Source organism: Cavia porcellus, unplaced genomic scaffold, assembly GCF_034190915.1.
Source record: "Cavia porcellus strain 051 isolate PalLab524CR breed Dunkin Hartley unplaced genomic scaffold, mCavPor4.1 scaffold_21, whole genome shotgun sequence".
In the NCBI taxonomy this organism is placed as follows: Eukaryota; Metazoa; Chordata; class Mammalia; order Rodentia; family Caviidae; genus Cavia; species Cavia porcellus.
This window is the reverse complement of record NW_026947504.1, coordinates 59,149,980-59,169,479: the sequence shown is the minus strand read 5'-3', so window position 1 is coordinate 59,169,479 and position 19,500 is coordinate 59,149,980. Positions and strand designations below refer to the sequence as shown.

At 37.7% G+C, this 19,500-nt stretch overlaps 1 protein-coding gene across 10 annotated transcripts in view; it reads left to right on the top strand.

Annotated features, from left to right (window-relative positions):
* The window catches only part of Enox1 (ecto-NOX disulfide-thiol exchanger 1), a 568,850-nt gene that overhangs the window by 217,874 nt on the left and 331,476 nt on the right, over positions 1 to 19,500 (top strand). For 5 of the 10 annotated variants that reach the window (XM_063232742.1, XM_063232740.1, XM_063232738.1 and 2 more), the window contains one exon: positions 7,365 to 7,470. The exons of 3 other annotated variants lie outside the window; for them this stretch is intronic. The gene's annotated coding sequence lies outside the window, so the exon portion shown is untranslated. Of the gene's footprint in view, positions 1 to 2,150; positions 2,235 to 7,364; positions 7,471 to 19,500 lie in introns of all 10 variants that reach the window. 2 more of the 10 variants (XM_063232739.1, XM_063232741.1) reach the window with 1 other exon arrangement.

Sequence of the window (19,500 nt, the reverse complement as noted above, 5' to 3'; positions counted from 1 at the left end):
TGGGTAAGGCCTATTGGACTTCTCCACACTCGTAATGTCTCCGTTAATTATTACTATACTGACAGGTTACATTTATTTACAATTCACCACATGCATGTCAGGCACTACTTTACATAACTCTGTTCATCCAATAGCAGCCCTGTGTTGCTGCTTTCATTATGTCATACTGTGCCTGTCTGCATCTTAGGGATAAGGAATCCGGGGCCACAAGAAGTTACTGGCTCTGAGTAATGTTACCCATAGGGAGATAGGATTTGCACCCTGCAAGCTCACTGCAGAACTGCTCTGCCTGGTTATGTGTCATCTATTCCAGCATAGGCAACCTTTTTGTGGGCTAAGCTGGTGCTTTGGCATTCTTTGAATACCAGTGGCAAGTATAGTCAGTGTCCTGTGCACAATACACCCTACTTAGTGACAACAATAAGGGGGACATGCAAGATCCTAATGTGCAAGGCCTGGGGTAATCCCTGCAAAGATGCAAAAGGAATCCTAGGAATTTGCTGAATTCTTTTATCAGTGAAATAATTCTCTAGCTCTGGCTTTTGGTTATACACTTCATTCTGTCTCCTACTCCTTCTAGAATTATTGATAGGAACACAGGGGAACAAATAAAAAAGTAAAATTTGGTTTACTGATTTTAGTGATTTCCAGCTTTAAGGAGCTAGAATTTTGGGGTAAGGATCCCTACTGAGATTAAGGCAAGGCTTTCAGGAGAGAGGGACCACTTTATGAAGGGCATCGGGGACTATGTGAAACATGAGGTAGTTTTCACTAATTAGCACAGGTGACATTGTCGCTTAAGACAACTGTAATACTTTGTCACAGCACATCACAGTTGGAAGTATGCAATCTGTTTTATGGTTACTGATGAATTGTTTAAGATGCCTTCTCTTCCAGGAGACTGCTTGATTCCTGAACAAACCAAAGTCTGTAGATAAATAAAGAATTCCAAAGGTATTTGCCACATATATGAGAGATGATGGACTGATTTCCTTGCTAAACAAGGGACTATGTGTATTAGTCAACAAAAAGTAACACCCAGCAGAAAAAAATATGTAAAAGATATGAATGGAGAGTTCAAAGAGAAATACAGTGGCCAACAGCATGACCTCATTAATAGGACAGTGTTTTCCAGTTTTCAGTTAAATTGTCAATTAAAAAGAATTATAGCAGTTGAAGCTATTATTCAGTAATGAGTAATTATTAGAAGGAGTGCATATTGGAACCATATAGTTGAGGCATTTGATATGTTATATAAATACATGCATATGCATAAGTACATGTATATATTTTTATAATACATATCAGTATATGTATCAGTGTTATAGCACATAAATATATTTGTGTGCATGTATAATTATTTACTTATTAGTGTGCATTTCTGTAATCTCACACTCACGAGGCTAAGGCAGAGAGGTTGTAAGTTTAAGCCCAGCTTGAGAAATTTAGCAAGATCCTGTCTTAAAATATAAAATGACAAGGACTGTGGACATAGCTTCTGGTAGAGCACTTGTCTGAAATACCTGAGGTCCTGTGTTCAATCTCCAGTACTGAAATAATAAAATAATAATAATAATAGTAATAAAAGCCCAAACAAAGACCTTGGAAGTAATCCAAAAGTACACCAACAGAAATATAGTTATTTTACTATAACTATATATACTCATTCAATGGGCTGCAGTGAGGTGATTGAACATAAGTACATTTGAATGTAATGATGTTTACATGTAATATAAGTGTGCATCAGAAAATACACCCAGGGATATATATACACATACATATATATGTCCATATGCACATGTATGCACAAGAGTTGTACACGAAGCTGCTTGTTGATTATTGTCTCTAAACAGTGGGACTGTAGTAAAAGGAAGCCAAGATTTCTTGCTTAGTTTTTTATTTTAACTCGGCAAAACTTTTAGTTCAATTTTGAGAAACAGAGTCTAAATCTGATATCTGGGATCTGGAGACTTGTATTAATGTACCACTGAATTTTCTATCCTGCAAAATAACTTGTCCATAGAATACTGTCACCCAGTGCAGTTCATAAAAAACCAATGGTGATAAAAGCATTTCTAATGAAAGAACACTGAGGACTGAACGTAATAAAAGAATATAAAGACCCTAAGTAAGGGTGCCTGTGTTTGCAGGGGCTGTTTGTGTGACCGGTGTCCCTTGCACATTTCACTGAATGTTGTCCCAGCACCGATGAATTGCCAACCATTCGGATGCGGGTAGGTAGCCAGATTTCACGGAGTGACTAGTGTACTGAACTGCGAAAGTCTAGTAACATATTTTTCCCATTTGTGGCACCCTTTCATTATGAAGCCAAATGATTAGCAGAGGAGAGGTTCAAAGGATTGGAGGGGTGAGAAAAAAAAAGATTTTTTTCATGTTGCTTTCATCCTTTTTAAGGGGACAAAGCGTGGGAGAGGATGCAAGTGGCACCAAAGAAATAATTTACTAATCAGAAAGAAATCTTGGTTCCAAACTATTTTGGCCAGTGAGTAAAAGAAAATTTGCTACTTAAAAAGACAAACCCAATTATTTTCTTTAAAAAAATATTTCTCTTCTTTTGTTTGTGTGATTTCTCATCTGTAATTTGCTGTAATGATTCATTTTACTCTTTAGTTGGAAGACTAAGGAAGGAAAGAATTGAGTGAGAAATGTTTACCTGCTGCAGACAAAATAAGAAAACGAAAGCTTACCAGAGTGAGGAAGGCGAATAACTGACTAATTCTCTGTAATCAGGGGCAGAATTCCTAGCCTTTTCTTGACACCAATACAAACTCAAACCGTCCTGGAAACATTTCAGAGCATTGTGCTAAGATCTTAGCCTATCCTGAGAGCCCATCAGCCTGATAGCTGGTCCAGCCTCAAGGAAATGAATACCAGCTAATTGTTTTCAAATGAGCTGCTGCTTGAACAAGGGCACCCAGAGGAATAGTTCAGACTGGAGACTGCAGAATTCTTCCAGACAGTCAAGCTCCATGATCAGCACAATAGCTGATGGCCTTTCTGCTGAAAAACTGACCATAGCCGCAATGGTGCTTACTAGGGAGCAGAAAAGGCAGCTGTCAACTCGAAGCTGATTCCCTAGCTAAGAAGTTTGCTCTTCTCCCTAGAGGTCCCTTCTGGACAGCTCAGCACCATGTTGGTTTTCCCAGCTTCCAGACTCTACCACAGGAGCAGCTTTCCAAGCAGCATCTCTCATGGTGTAATTTTATTCATAGGCTCTTTTTCCACCACCACCAACTCTCTTGAGATTTCCTGGAGCAGGGCACTGGACCTAGATTTGCTTAAACTTTTTAAGGTAGGAGATGGTGTGTGTATGAAACACTATCCATTTTAATCATGAGTGCAGCTCCCTCAACTCCTAACTGATAAATTATCCTTTGTCTTATTTCTAACCATTCCTATTTCTTTAACTTCCTGAAAGAAAATTGATCTGCTTTCATACCAGCTCCTTAAGCTGTTGGAACCCAGCAGATTTAACTGTAAGAAGTCTTAGAATGTTGCCCTGGCCAGTGATGGGCGAAGTGAGGAGTCTCTTCTAGTGCTGAGCAAAGCCCCTGAACCAGCGCTGAAGACACAATCTATTCAGGAGCAGAATATTAAAGCCACCGTGCTCTCATCTCCGCAGTTCTTGCTCTTTGCAGACAGAAAACTGTGTCACTTACTCTCATGCTTATTTCCTAGAGGAATTTCTACTAAAAGAACTGTCTTACCATTGCTCTTTATCTGAACTCGTGGTTTCTTCCTGGCTGATTGGAAGCCAAGTCCCTTCGGAAACTTATTTTCTAAAACAAGCAGGCTTTTTGATGGTCTCAGAGTTGTTTTTGAAAGTCCACGTCTCTAGCACCTCTAGGTCACAAGGGAAGTGTGGATTCCTAAAGAAGAGTATTCCTTTCTTTGCAATTTCAACTCTCCACGTGCTCTAGACCTTGGAGGTAGAATATGCATTCTCCTGACACTCAACTCAAGTGAAACTTTGCTAGCTTGAGACTCATGAAGACCAGCCACTGTCATTCTGGCTGGTGGAGTAGGACCCAGCCTCGTAGGCAGTATGAACACTCTCTTGCTTCGTGTGTTCTTTCACACGCTTGTTGAAGCTTTTCTGTGATTGGGAAGATGTGTCCTTTCTCTCCCTCCTACTAAAAGCCTGATGAATCATTTCTTTCACTGCTACCCTTTATAATCCTGCCAGCAGAGATTTCTTTAAATCTTACTGTATCTTTTCTTCAGCATACAGAGTAATATGGTAGTGGGGTACATAATAATAAATGGTACCTTTATTTTGTATTATAAATTAAATCTTGAATGCTGTTTCACTTTTTAAGAATTGTATACTTTATATACCCATGTAAATTGATTAAACTTTTTAATGATAGAACCTTTAAACTTTTTAATGATAGAACCTTCTGGGAACTTGCTTTGAGATGATTCTCATCAAGCCCAATCCTAATATTTATCATTACTTTAAAGCTAATATTTAAGTGTCTGATAACTGTTGTTGAATGAAAGGAAGAATTATGAACCCATATTTCAAAATGCTGGGGAGTCCTGCTTTCTTTTTATTAACCTTTCTTAAGGTAATTTTCTAACATAAACTTTTAGTTCTGTTTTAACTTACTATGAAGTTTGAGAAATCTGTATAATTTGAACTCATAAGAAGAATGTTTTAATTAAACATTCCAAACGTGTAGAATCAAAATAATATTCATATTCACTGCCATCACAGTAAATAAGGAAATACAACAGTTCTAAGTGAAAGTTTAATATTCCACAGTATTAATGTCCAAAAAAATCTTTTTTGTGTTTTGCTACATATAATTAGAAAAGAAAATTAGCTCCAGAGTTTAAAAAGAAAACTGGCCCAGTAACTTCTTTTAATTGCATGCTTGTTTTGCTAAGAGCATCAAAGAGAATGGGAATGATTAAGGGTTTAGGAAAAAATTACTATTATTTATATCTCATGATACTGTGAGAGCTCCCATAGAGTGCTTCTTTAGTATCAAAGTGCTTTTCATTCTATGAAGGTATACCTAGTTGAGAGTAATTTAAATAGGATGAAACTTGGAACGATTGAGAACTGTTAAATATGGGAGGAAATAGGTTGCAACTGCTGAACCATCCTTTGCTTTGATTTCTTGGGTCTTGTGAAGGAGTAAATAATCCCTAGGTACAGTGCAGCAGATTCATACATATTTACTAGTTGCAAATTATAAATGTGTAGCCCAGAGAGTCGCAGCATTGTCTTTCTGCTTTTCTTCCTTCACTAATGAGTCAAAACTCTATATAGCCAGAATTTGGAGATGGATTTTGTAGCTTGTCATATGCTTTGTATACCAATTAAGTCTTTGTAATTTAAATAGAATTTCATTTTCCAATTTTGAAGCTTACATGGAGGTAGACTGAGGTTTTATCCTACTTCATCCTGTGTCAAGCCTTTGATATCACGATTTATTAAGGTACTAGGAGGATATTGATCCTGTTAATAGCTTCTGCTTTGCCACATGTTTTACATTTTACTCAGCTAAAGGACCATATTCCCTTTCTCTTGATCTGATTGTCCATAAATGCTTTGGCCTTTCCTCAGTAATTATCTCACCAAAGCAGTGGGTGAAAGTCAAGTATTTATAGACTAATTAGTGGGGTCAACATGTTTAAATAGAATACACAATACAGGAAGTATTATATAGTACTCTAAAATGAGCAAAGTTTGGTACAAGGCCATAAAACAAAAACAAAAACCTTACTGGTGAAAACCCAAGTGATGAAGGGCACATATGAGGGTTGATCAACATTTACAGTGAACACTTATATTAAAAAATATTATTTTGGTAAAAGATATATTGCTATTAATTCCCTCAGAATATTCCTCCTTGCTTTGAACAAATTTAGTCTATCATTCTTGCACTCTGTGGAGCAATTCTGAAGTCTTCTTTTATGAATGTCTTTAGTTGCACTCTCATGGCTGCCTAAGTGTTCTGCATCAATTCAAAACATTTACCTTCCATGGTCCTTTTGACTTTGGAGAGGGGCCAGAAGTTGCAGGGTGCCAGATGCAGTGTATAAGGTAGTGAGAACTCACCATAATGTTTTTATGTGCCTGTCTTTCTGTTGGATGGCACTGAGCAGCAGCATTCACCACATTTTTATCACACTTCATAAAGACTTTCGGAAAAGGAGATTCCCAGAGCTGCTTCAGAAAGTGGCAAGAAGCATGTGTTAAGTGTGTCTGCAGCAATGATATCTTGAGGAAGATTAGTGGCAATGAATCTTTTGCTGTAATAAATTTGTTTTATTTAAATGTACACCTTTTTTTTTTTTTTTTTTTTTTTTTGGTTTTGATTATCCTGTGTAGGCAACTGATGACCATTGTCATTTAAAGTTTATTAGCACATAGCCAGTGTGGTGTTTTAACAATAGTGCTTTCCTTCCCGTAGCTCGTCTTCTTCATCCTAACTTCTTTTTGTTTATGGAAGCTTTGGGATATCAGCAGTTTATTTAAGAATTAATTGTTGGAGTTTACTGTCTCAGAATACCAATAGTTGATGGCAATGCAAGGATCATTTTGTTACATCAAACGATGTTGTATTTTTACATGTTTTAAGAACTGTTAATGCTTGTCTGAGATATAATTAGTTTGATTTTGAAAATAAGGAAAACACGGCTGGTGTAACAGAATGTGTACTGAAGTGGTAGTAAGAAAACTCAGTTTGAGGCCTGACTTTGTAGTCAGTCACGGTGTGTCCTTGAACTTGAGGCACAAATCCTTTGGGGCCCCATTTCCTCATTTTTAAACTAGAGATACAAAAAATTTATAAAATCAAAGGAGATGATATCTAATTATGTTGTAAACTGTGTGGTGCTGTAGGATGTAACTCTTTAAAAATTATCTACAATTATGTACTGGCTACTGAAGAATTTATAAATGTAGGCAGGAGTAGGATTGCAGCAGCCCAGACTGCAATTAAATTAGTAATATTGCTCCGTATTTTTTGAAGTATTTTTCCTTTTGATTCCTTGTGTAATCTGCCTTTTGCGTCCCATTTATACTAGTGGAAGGGATTAAATTCTCTTTGGAATCTTTTTGCAAAAAACAAAGGAAGTTTCATTATTAGGAATCATGTGTAATTACTTACATTTTTCCCAAGGGCCACTAGTGCACTTGTAGGAATGCTTTGTACTTTCTCACAATATTCTAAACCTAGATTGGAAATCAAAACCAACAACAAACTGTTTGTCCTGAAGTATGTCTGCCCTGAGTGAACGTTGTGTGTGCTGACTCACGCCACCCTTATTATGTTCATGCTTTGTCCTATGATTACTTTAATCCTTCTGCATGTCATTATCTGCAGGAGCTAACCATTTACAGAAGAAAAAGCCAAAGCAAAGTTGAATGGTGCACATGACTTCAAAAAGGAAGAAGGCAGACATATTTGAATGAGACAGTTTTAAATAAACGTGAGTACTGTGACACCACTAAAAGCAGCCCTTTCTTTTCTGGTCTTGCCACCAGCGCAGTGAAGTATAAAGCATAGTCTATCTAATGTAGAGCTGTTTGTCTTTGTTTGGTATGTTTGGTATGTTTCAGAAAATTAAAATAGCTGTAGCATGATGGTACTCCTATGTTCACTATTAATTGTTGTCATCACTATTTCATAGACTACACAATATAGTTTTCCCCAAATCAGCATGTGGATGTTATAACAATCCAAAAATAATTATTTCCAGCTTTGTTGCTGTCATGTTTGTATCTTAATATCAGTGTTTAGGTGCTGGTGGTGTCTGTGGGTTACCTCTGTCTGGCCAAATTTCCCAGTTTGTTTCAGGATCTCTCAACCTCCATCTCTAAGTCCTTTATTTCCCCTTACAAAAATACATAGGCTTCAAAATTGCCCTCTATTTATCTGTATTGTCACAGGTTTCCTTTTTTTCCCTTATCATCTTCAGTTACTTTTCTCTTAATACTGAGACAAAATATCCAACACCCAAAATTAAGGAAGGAAAGGTTTATTTAGCTCACAGTTCATAAAGGATTCAGTCTGTAAGTGCCTCCAAGGCAGGGAAGCACTTGGCAGAGGGGCAACAATTCATGGTGGTGCAAGAAAGCAAATATAACAAGAGAAGAGAGATAATCCTCCTTCTATCCCTATATTGTAAACAGGCTATGTGCCCTTGGGCATGGGTATCACTCACACCCTTAATCCCAGCATTGGACTTTGAACCAGTCACAAACTCTAGATTCACCCATCTCCGGAAAAACCTAAGACTACGAGGCTTTAGGGGAACATCTAGAGACAAACCATAACACTTACTATGACTGGTTAAATTAGGACAAATATTACTACTAATCTGTAATAAGGTGTTTGTAACAAGTGGCCCTGATCTTTTAATTCTGTGCTTAAAATGAGAGTGATAGACTCCAAATGCCCCATTTATTTGGTTAGGCAATAATTTCTTCATTCATTAAGTCAACAAAGAAGTGAGTGTTACATCTTACCTTGATATATTAAGAAGATAAAAGACTGAGGTTAGGGAGATCCTTAGAGATTGGTTGATCTCCAATTATTACACAGACAGTTCTTTTTATGGCCAGCTTATCGTAGTTCTGCTGTTTGTGCCCAGGAGTGCCCATTATCTATAGGCAGTAGTAATTTCCTAGTAAATGGGAAGAAGAAAAATAATAAAAAGGATGGGAAGAAGGGAGCAGGAACACGGAGATGCAGAGAAAGCCAAGGGAGGAGAAAGGTTAGCAAGAGGGTTGAATAAATTAACCTTCAGGGTCTCTTCTGCCCCTGAGATATGCATAAGTATGAGGAAACAAAGAGTGAGAATAAGCAGTATGATTCAGCGAAAAGGAATAAAGTGAAAGTATGCATTTTTTTAAAAACACCAATATTAATGTTGTAGTTATTTAAGGTTATTGAAAAATTTTAATGAACACCATCTTTTATAAGTAAACCATAATATCTTTCTGATGCTTAAAAAATGCATTTTTAGCTAAAGGTCTCCAGGTTAATCAGTACGTTATGGTGAGTTTTTATCTCCTGGAGCAGAAGTGAACCTTTTTCTGGGCTGTCTGGGAATTTTGAAAATCGGATGGCATGTGGCTTCCCTGGTTTCCCTTTCAGGACATTGGGTACATCTCCCACATTTAAATTGATGCTGTCAGTAAATACTTCAGCATTTTCTTTTTAAGTGTTTGCTTCCCTGTGTGAGAACCCTTAGAAGGTTGCTAAGATATGACAGATATCTCAGGATGATAGGTTCCTGCTCCTTCCTGTCGGAGTTGGAGACAACTTGTGCACCATGGATGCATGGAGACCAGGGAAGGCCAGCTGGACACTGAAATACAGAGAGGCTGAAAATACAACCATCTCCTTTTAAAACAAATGCTTTCTAAACTGAGAAATTAAACCATGTGTAGAAAGAATATAGCTACTTTAAGCTTGCTGCATATCTCACATATTCTCACATTATGTTGTATGAGTTGGTTCCTAGGGACTGTCATTCCTGCCTCCTGCCCTGCCTGAACGTAGCCATAGACAAGGGCAGATTGTGGGAGTCCCCAGGAGGCTGGCACAGCTTCTTGGACAATAGTGCCATCAGAGTATTGGGTGCAATTCAAACTGGTATGAAAATAAAAAATGTTATTTTACTATTCAGTTATTATATTATCAAATGTAATCATCAACTGTGTAGCTTGATAAGCCGATGAATATCAAATTAAACTAAATTTTAATGTACCTTTTAAGATAAAAAATGTTTTTGGTGTACAGAAATGCTTTGTAGCTTCAAAAGGTCAGTGACTTCCTAAAGCAGAAATGTGCCATGCAGTTTTTAGAGGATAAATAATAATCCTAAACTTGATTTAATTTTGCTCCTTTTTTGAGCCTCATCATGGTCAAATGTCAGCTCTGTTCTGTATTAGGTGAGTTATGCTTGGAGGAGAATTTGAGAAAGCATTCCTTGAAGAGATAACATCTGCAGTTTTGATTTCATTTTAAAAATTCAAGTGAAATTAAATACAGGATCTTTTTACTAGTTACCTGAAATTTCTTATTTTAAAAAACCTCATCTCCTGCATGATATGGGTATTTGAAGGATGTTACTGGGATAGTCCACAATTACACTAGTATTTTACTCTCTAAATGTGGGTTGTTTATTATGATTTAACCTCTTAAACAAATAAAAGGCATTCTTCATGATATGAAAGCTTTGCCTTAACACCAAGAACTGAGTAATTTAAATTACTATTATAATACCTCAAAAGATTCACTGGGTCAAGATGAATAATTTTCACTTTTAATCAATATCAAGTGCATCTTCTTTGTTATGGACAAGTATCCTGAAAATAGCTCTTAGGATCTTTGTAAGGAAAAAAAGTATTCTGCTACTTTTTCAGCCATGCTATTGTGTGAAACTCACTTAACCTTTCTGATGCTGTGTTTTCTCATGTGTAAACCAGGCCTGTGATAATTTAACCCTCTCAAAGTTCTCCTGGTGATTGACTGAAGCATCTAATCTTAAGCAGATATTAAGTGCCCTTTATGTGCAACTAGGTATGAAACTAGGAAGCTGTGTAGGCAAGACTACTTTTAAAATGCCTCTAAACTTCTGATAATGAACATCTCTGCCTGCTTATATCTCTGTATGGCCAGTTGTCTCACCAGTCTGGAAACAGACTGTTGCTCATGAGCACTGATGGTAAATATCAGGTGGAATCTGGATGTAATGCACCCAACACTGTGCCCACACAGTTAATATTAGTTACCCTTTTCCTTGACCATATCATCTTATTCTATCCTAAAACTTTAGGACATTCCTATGGAATTCAGTATAGGTTTAAAGGCCTTGATCACTAGACTTCAAATTGACATGGTTTTGAAACCTGAGATGCTGGAACTGGGTTAATGTGGGATGGTTCTCATTTTCATGGAAGATGGGAAGACCTATGGGCATTAGGCTCAGAGCATATATGCATTTTCAGGATGCAGAGAACTGTTCTCCAGCATCTATTTATATTTTAAGTAATGGTAAATTTTAGCAGTGTTAAAAATAACATCTTCTAAAAAGTCATACATTTGTGTTTCATCAGCTATTTTTATGTGATGTAGCTTTGATCGTAGTGGAATGCAAAACTTTTGTTTTTGCAAAATCAGAAGATGAACTGAAATTAGAAATGTAATGAAGATAGAAATGAATCGTTGTTTTACTGGGTTTGAGATTAGATGGAGTAGCACTTCCTAATGAATTATTTTAAGATATTTACCACTTAATATTTTCCTTTTCTTATCTGAAAAGGGACCTAATAAATAGGTAAAGATGCATTTCTCAGTTATTGAATTTTCAAATTTTCATTTATAAGGTAAAGATATTTAAAAGGAAGCTTTGCTAGAGACGGGTGAATTGTTATTTCTGAATAAATCCAATGTGACTGATATTACAGGGACCCTCTGATATACCTCAGAAAGAATCATCTCTGTCAACAATGACAGCCCAATTCTGCAAATTCTCAGTGTGTGTCAAAAATTTTCCTAGGTGTCAAGAATAAAATGCCATTGGAGAATTTATTATACATAAAGCAAATGCCTAAATAGTTTCAAAACTTGTCATAAATTTGGTGATAGAGGGTGGTGTGTGGATCTACAGGAGAGAGTCCAAGGACTGCTTTGTTATTCTGATTAACCATTTTAAGCGAATGGGTCCATGGGATTTGGAGAGATGATGGCTTTTTAGATTTTGATAGATTTTTGATGGAAAGAAGAAACAGATGAGTAGAGGGAAAGACAAGAGTTGTCTTAATTGTCAATCTTAGATGGCAGCATACAGCCCTTTCCCAGGAACAGCATAACATTTTCCTTTGGGAGCCACATCGAGTCTTCCCTGGCAGAACCAAGTGGTGCAGCTGTGAGGGCAGAATCCCAGGGCTGGCCAGCCAGCTTTTCAGATTTCCTGTCACTGCCTGGCCTCACACACCCCTGGAAGGGCTTGCGAACCAAACCAGGTCAACTGTGCCCTGAGACACTTGAACTCTTCGAATTTGTCTTGTTTTGTTTTTAGCACTGAGACTGCTCCATAATACAGTGGAAATCTGGAGCTTCTGGGGTCATTCTGTTTCCTATTAAAAATGAAGCTAATAATTCATTAGCTAGCTTCATTCGGTGGCAGAATTAACAGATATAAAAATATTTGTGTAATTTAATTACCTAGGTCTATCTGAACCCTTTTCAACTATGTTTGCCCATAGATTCCCCTTTTATATTTTATTTTTGATTCCTCTTTTTAATTTAGTGTCTTGGAATTATGTTTCTGTTGAATTGGAGTTTCTCCAACAGAGGTCCTTTTAAGAGGCAGGGATTTAGATGCTGCGTTACTTTTCCAAAATTTTGTGACTTTTTCATCAAAAAAAAAGTACCCCAATCCATGGCAGTATCCAAATAAGTGTGTTTTCTATAAAAGAGAAGCTCACTTTTCTCTATCTTCTATCTTCCAATAATCAGATACTTAAACTCAGTTTTAAAGCCATTGCCTTATTTTAGAGCAGAATTTACTATCAGTTATACTGAAAAGAAAAGAAGCCTACAGCCAAACACCAAAAGTCGTCGTTTTTCCGTAAAAGACATTCTTTTTGTGTACAATCTAGCTACTTTCATGAGGAAAACCTAGGGCCTGGACACGGATTCCCCAGCAATGGGGAGAGTCAGGTCTGTAAACTAACTTAAGGTCTGCACTCTGCTCCTCTGATGGCACAAACGTCACAGCTATCTTCTGGGGTTTCTAGTGGTGACTTCTTGATGGTGGACACTCCCACTTTCTGCAGTTGCCTTTACATCACCTCTTCTTTAGTGCCAGTGCAAGTTGTAGGAGCCCTCTGGAGGTGTGGCAGGCCCGGGGTTTGAAACTATCTGATCACTAATGTCAAGCCCATCCTCTCATTTCAAATGCTGAAATTTCCTGAGTTATTTGCTGATCATTTTTTTCCAGAACAAAAGCATTGTTTGTGAGCCCATAAGAATAAAGCAAACGAAATTACACCTTCGTTTTTGTTATCTAGTGATTACTTAGGAAGTTCACTTTAAGATGTTTCTCTTTGATGTCTTTATCAGTTACCTTTTTAAATAAAAATAACATTTATCTTCAAACATCATTAATGAAGTTTTGAAGTTTGCTTCCCTTATATACTTAGCTTTTATTTCCCAGGAAGCAGAGAGTAAGTGAATATGTTCTTCCACAAAACTCTCTCAGGCAGTTTGAAACCTTTTCATTTCCATGCTTTTGTCCCTGATTTGTTTTCATTTAAGGAAACCAAAGAAAATATGGACTAAACAATATGAACTTGACAGCAAGCTGTTGATTTTGTTGAAGAAAGTTTTCCTTTAAGATAATTTAGACTTCATTAAAGAGCTTTATTGCCTGTTTGGTCTGTGAACCTGGAATGGGGCTCTAGAGAACATTATTGTGATCCAGATCAGAGGTAAGAAGATGGATGGGTCAGGACTGGCTTTTCCATAATTTAGGGCTTGGCTGAGACAGCTTAACCAACAATGAGTTTACAGGCAATTTTGAAGCAATGATCTTCAATTGCCCCAAAGAGAGGCATTGACAACTCGGATGGGAAGACAAGTGATGGAGTCCTGCCTGCATTATCCCTGCTGAGGTGCTTTGTGAAGGCCCTCACTTCCAGGAATCCAGACTGTCATAGGACTTCTTAAGTCAGTCCCAAGTATCTGTGACAAGAATAGTTCAGATTAATTTTCAGAGCTTTGACTGTTTTCTTTTTGTTCAGTTTATTGGGAAGTACGAATATGTTGAGAAATGTGGTTGAGAGCTTTTTTTTACTAGTTGACTCATACAAATTAACATCACAGTTCAGCCTTGATTGAATCACAACTGATGAGGAATGTAGGGAATGTACGTTGTCTAAATCTATAGAAGACTAGAAGGCATGATCCGCAGAAGGTAGTCAGTGTAAATATATATAGTGAGGTAAAAAGGGTATTTTTATTTAGGTCCATTCTAGAATGTTGCTTTTACAATACTAGCCACATATTCCACATGCCTGAGTGAGACATGGCCCTGCTTGCCTGCCTGTGACCCATGAGTGTGGCCATTGCTTGCCAGGTTCTAGACATTCAAGTGGAGCTCATCCTCTGCTGACACCACTAAGCACATTTGCATCTGGGTCCGGCACATTCCTGGCAGGCTCTCTGACCCTTCAGCTTGTTTGCATGCCAGCTCCTCTGAGAGCTCTCCTCTACTCCTGCTGACCGCTGCCCCCATTCTACCTGCAGTCACTCTTTCCAGTAACCAGGCTTTATAGCGCTTAACACTGTTTGACAATTCTCTTTGGTTTATCTATTTCATTGGCTCCTATTGGAATATCTGTTCTATTAGGGCAAGTATCTTATTTCCAGCACCTCAAAATTGTCTGGTGTAATTTAGGGTCTCACTATTAACACTGAACATTTGGACTTTCTAGCCTTGCTTGAGTGCCAATGTATTATTGTATATGTTTATATATAAACATATCTTGTCCATTATCATTATGGGAACAATGTCAACCTACTAAATTAGTGCCACCTTCCACCTTGCTATAGTCCCCAGCATCTATTGGTGTCACAGTAGGTCAGATAAGATGGCTGGTTTTATTGAGTAAAAGTGGATTGAGAATAGTGGATGCCAACAATTAGACATATGTCCCTGCATGAAGGAGACATCTTCCCTTGACAGGAATAGCAATTTTCTCATTCCTGGGGAACATATAAACTGCTATACAGCATGGACATTAATTTAAAGAATCAACAGGTCCTTAAAAGTTTCTTGGCTCTTTCTGTGATTTTGACTTTGCTTTATGAAAGGTCCATTCCTGCTGCTTAGCCGAAAGGCAGGAGGAGAAGCAGGCTCTGGAAAGGCTTAGCATCCAGGTGACCTCTCACCATGCCTGGGCCCACAGGTCAGGCCTCAAGCTGAGGCTGTTCCTGGATACTGTTGTGTCTCTCCCACCCTAACATTTTCTGAACCTTAGGGTCACTTATTTATGTGTGTAAGAGGAAACAAAAAGAGCTCGACAAAAGGATTAGTTTTGAGAGGTACCTTAATAGCAGAAAAGATAGCAAATGCCACCCTGGGGTCAGGTGGAAAGGCTAGTTGCAAAAAATTGCATTTTTATTATTATTTGGAAGACAGCAGCATGGGAAATCTCAGTAGTTTGATGCACCTTGAGGTCTTTTAGATATGACTGTCTGCTTAAAACACACACCCCCCATTTTATTCTGGGGCCTAGACAATGATAGTTGAAATTCCTTTGAAATGGCAAAGAAATGGATCCTGTGGTCCCAGCTCCCCAGACCAACCTGTGTGGTCACCAGAGAGTGGAGTTGCCTCTGAACTCAATTTGAGAGGTGCTCCGAGAAGCACCTATTATCTAAGGTGGCTCAGGATTTTAAGGATGGGATAGTGGGTGGAGGTATCTGAGTATGGGATGGTGTTTATACAGAGACAGAAGCAGAAGAAACGAAGTTTTAAAAAGAAGTTCTGGCCTCACTACAAGACGGTTTATGACAGGCGCATGTCAAAGTGAAATAACTATTCTCTGTTATCAATTCATTCTTTCCTGTTGAAGATAAGCGGAAATTTCACTCCCTCCTCCACTTAAGTTCTCTGCTTGTCTTGACCGGCAGGTGCTTTCAATTATTGGCTTCTGCACAGAGCAAAAAGATGAATTGAATTCATGCCAGGTAAAAGGAAATATATTTGATGAAGCTTGACTTTTGTCCCCATGATAGTTGGGGGCAAAACTATCCAATCTGTAGGTAGGTGGTTCTTACTGTGATTATATTTTCAGTCCAAAAATTTAACAAGCTAATATAGACATAATAATTGACTTTTATAGTTGTTTTGTCAGTTAAGTATACTCTCTTATCAGGAAAACACAACAGCACTGTTCCTTAATTCAATTCTGTCAACTTTTATTAAGCATCAAATATGTATGTCAGGCCATGCGTTGGCCCTAGAAGGAAGAGAAGAGATGAAATGTGTTTTTCACAAGAGTAGAAAACAAGACTCTTGCTGAAGTACAGGAGGTGAAGGCACAGTGGCCTGCTTGGGCTGTCACGTTATTGTTATTCAAAATGCTTACTTATTGGTGCCTGTCTTTTGTTGGACACTTTGCATGAATCACCTCCACTCCTTGCAACAATATAGTTCAGATTAACTTCAGTTTATAGCCAAAGAAACTGAAGTTGAGAGAGAGAGAGACAGACAGACAGACAGAGAGAGGGATTTATGTGTATGAAAGAGAGAGACAGATACAGAGAGAGGCAGACAAACAGAGACAAGTAGAGGGGAGAGAGAGAGAGAATAACTTTGCAGGTTTATACAGCAAGGGAGTGATTTGGATTCATTGTGGACTTGTTTTTAATTGGACAATAATTGAGATAGAAATGTATTTTTAATAGAGCTACTTTTTATGCTAATTTTAAGCATCTACAAAAAGAGATGAAGAGGAGAGATGATGCTTCATAGCTTTAATAGCTCAGTAATCTAGGATGACTAAGGAATTTGAGACCCATTTAACAGAGATTCGTCATGTGATATACGATGAAATGAGGAAGAGCATTTCTGAAAAGCCAGAAGCAAGCTTTTCTTCTGTGCTTCATCTTTGGTAACAATAATAAAGAGAAAACTTAGTGTTTTGTTCTGAAAGTATAAAACACAAGAAAAGAATGAAAGGTCTTTAACCTAACAACCTTTACTCTTAGAACCAGAAGGCAGGGAAAATTCAATTCTGTGATTGTTTCTATACTATAATACATTGCATATAAAAAGTCAATACATGTGCCAATACAGTTTATCCATATATATGTAAAATAAAAGTTTCATACAGTATTACCTGTTACGTACTATCTTCTCTAATGTCCTCTAGATAAAAGAAACAATTGCCATCCATTAGTTAATAACTCATAGCATACCAGTCAGTACCTAGTCCCTCAGGCTTTTTCTTGTCCCTTATTTAGAGAAACATCACTAATATCCTTTCCCTGCCCCTCACCTTTTCCCTTCCCAAGTTTCTATGTACGACATCCACGGCTCCCTTTTCCCTGCCAACACATACACCCATTGCTATAGACCGGATGTTTATGTCTCCCAAGGTTCATATGCTGACAGTGCAACTCCTGAAACAGTGGTACTAGAAGGTATACAGTTGTTGGAAGGTGAATAGGTAATGGGGCTAGAGTGGGAAAGTGCCCTCAGAACAGAAACCGCAGAGATCTGCTTCTTTTCCACATGAAGACTCAACAGGAGGGCAGGAGGGCAGCTTTCCGTGGGCCAGGAAGCAGGCTCTCTCCAGCTGCTTCATCTGTCAACATACTGATCTTGGATTTTGCAGCCCTCACAGCTTTACGTTTTCTGTGTTTTTAAGTTCACAATACCTGTTAGGGCAGCCTGCGTGGACTGACACACCTGTCTGTGCTTTAGATTCCGGGCACCTCTGTCACCTCTGCTGCTTTATCTTTGTAGGTGGGGGAGCTGTATCATTTGTTATTGGTGTTCTGTGGGTTACCACAGCAGAAGAGACTTTCCTCCCAGTAACTGAAGCTTCTCTAACATTCAAAAAACATTCTGTTTTGAGAGCAGAATGATGTTTTACATAATTTTTATAACCAGAAAGAAAAACTTTCAGACTCAATTATTTTATAGTTCCACTAGTAATGTTATTTTTTTTTATTTTAGAGCTCAAAACCTGAAAACCAAAATGAAATCCTACTAAATGAATTGAAGTTTATTATTTCAATTACAAGTATGGTTGTATGATAGAAATGCTTCTTTTGAAAGCAGTGATACTGGGGTTTTATGTTAGGGAAAAACAAATTATCTTTCTCTAGGTTTGTCTATTTCAATTCTATTTCATGTGGAAAGTAGAATACAATGAAACTTTCATGTTTTAATATTTTTGGAGACTGCATCCACTGGCCTGGCTCCTGAGAATTTCTGACTGAACTGTATTGTGTTTTTCTGTATGAAAAATAATGTGTGGTACACTGTGTGTTTTTCTTTGAAATCGTGTTAGCATAGGATTAAAGAAAGGTTGGATAAGTTGGAACAATGAGGGTTTTTTCATAAACTTGCAATTTTAAAGTGCGTAAAATATTGAAAATAAAATAAAACAAACAGTGCGTTTGATAAATGGCCTGTATGCATTAGACTTTCCTGTAGGTGTACTTTCACTACAAATACTTCGCATTAGCGTGTGGGTGGACACATGTCCTGGGTGTCATCCTAGACCTCACCCTCTCCTTTTATCCTCATATGAGGCATAGTTACATTCTGTATTCTCTTCAAAGTCACCGATTTCCAATCTACTTCTGTTTATGAAGTCAAAGGCACTACCTCATTCTTGGTGGGGAAGAGGGTCTTTAGAAGACCCTCCTACCCACAAAGAAAGGCTTAGCTTATCATTCGTTCTAGGATCCTTGTTCCTTTTCCTCAGTTTTCACCTTAGCCACCTGAGTACACAATTTAAAACAGTGATGGCAAACCTTATAGAGATCAAGTGCCAAACTGCAACCCAAAGGCCACTTACTTATTGCGAAGTACCAACACTACAATTAAACTTGAATACTGAGGTTTCAGTTTAGGAAAAAACTACTGATACATTAACATTTTTGTCTAAAAAGGAGAACAGTGCCTTGTGTCATAGGTCTGCCACCTCTGATTTAAAACATGGTTCAGTGGTAGAGCACTTGCCTGGCATGTCCAGGATCCTGGTTCAATCTCCATTGTTGTGAAAGGGGGGAATCCATGAACCTGAACATTACATTGCCGTCTGTCCTGGGAAGTGCATTTCTGACAAAATCAACAACTCCCAAGGCTCTACAGGATCCATTCCATGCTTCCTCACCCATTTCATCATTTCTTGCCTCTCTTTCTTTCCATTTCTTGAACTTACCCTTTTCCTCCTGAAAGCATTTTAACATATCTTTCTATGAAAAATGTAATTGGTTTTTTTCTTTACTAAGGGTCAACTTAGCAGACTGTAGCTATATTACAATGCTGCCATTGCTTGATTTAAAAATAACAACAACCTTATCTGAAACTGCGTGCAAGAGCTTTGCATCACAGTGTTTTGGGAAACCTTCAATGAAAACACATTTAGAAACACAAAGATTTACTAAAAATGGGGTTGATTGAGAATAATGTAGTTTTCAAAGCACTGTACAAATCGCATTTAAATTTTGCTTAATCCTCATAAAACCCAAGTTTGAAGTTGATACTCTTATTCAGGAAAGCTAAAAAGGTAAGATGGTAGATTTAAATCTACATATATTAGTAATCCAATTAACTATAAATAATGCTCCTATGAAAGGACAAGACTGCTAGACTACATAGATAAAGCTCAACCAAATGCCATTTTCAAGAGGTTACCTAAGTATAATGATGTAAAAAGATGGAACTTAAAGTGATGGAGAAAGGTATAAAATACAAACA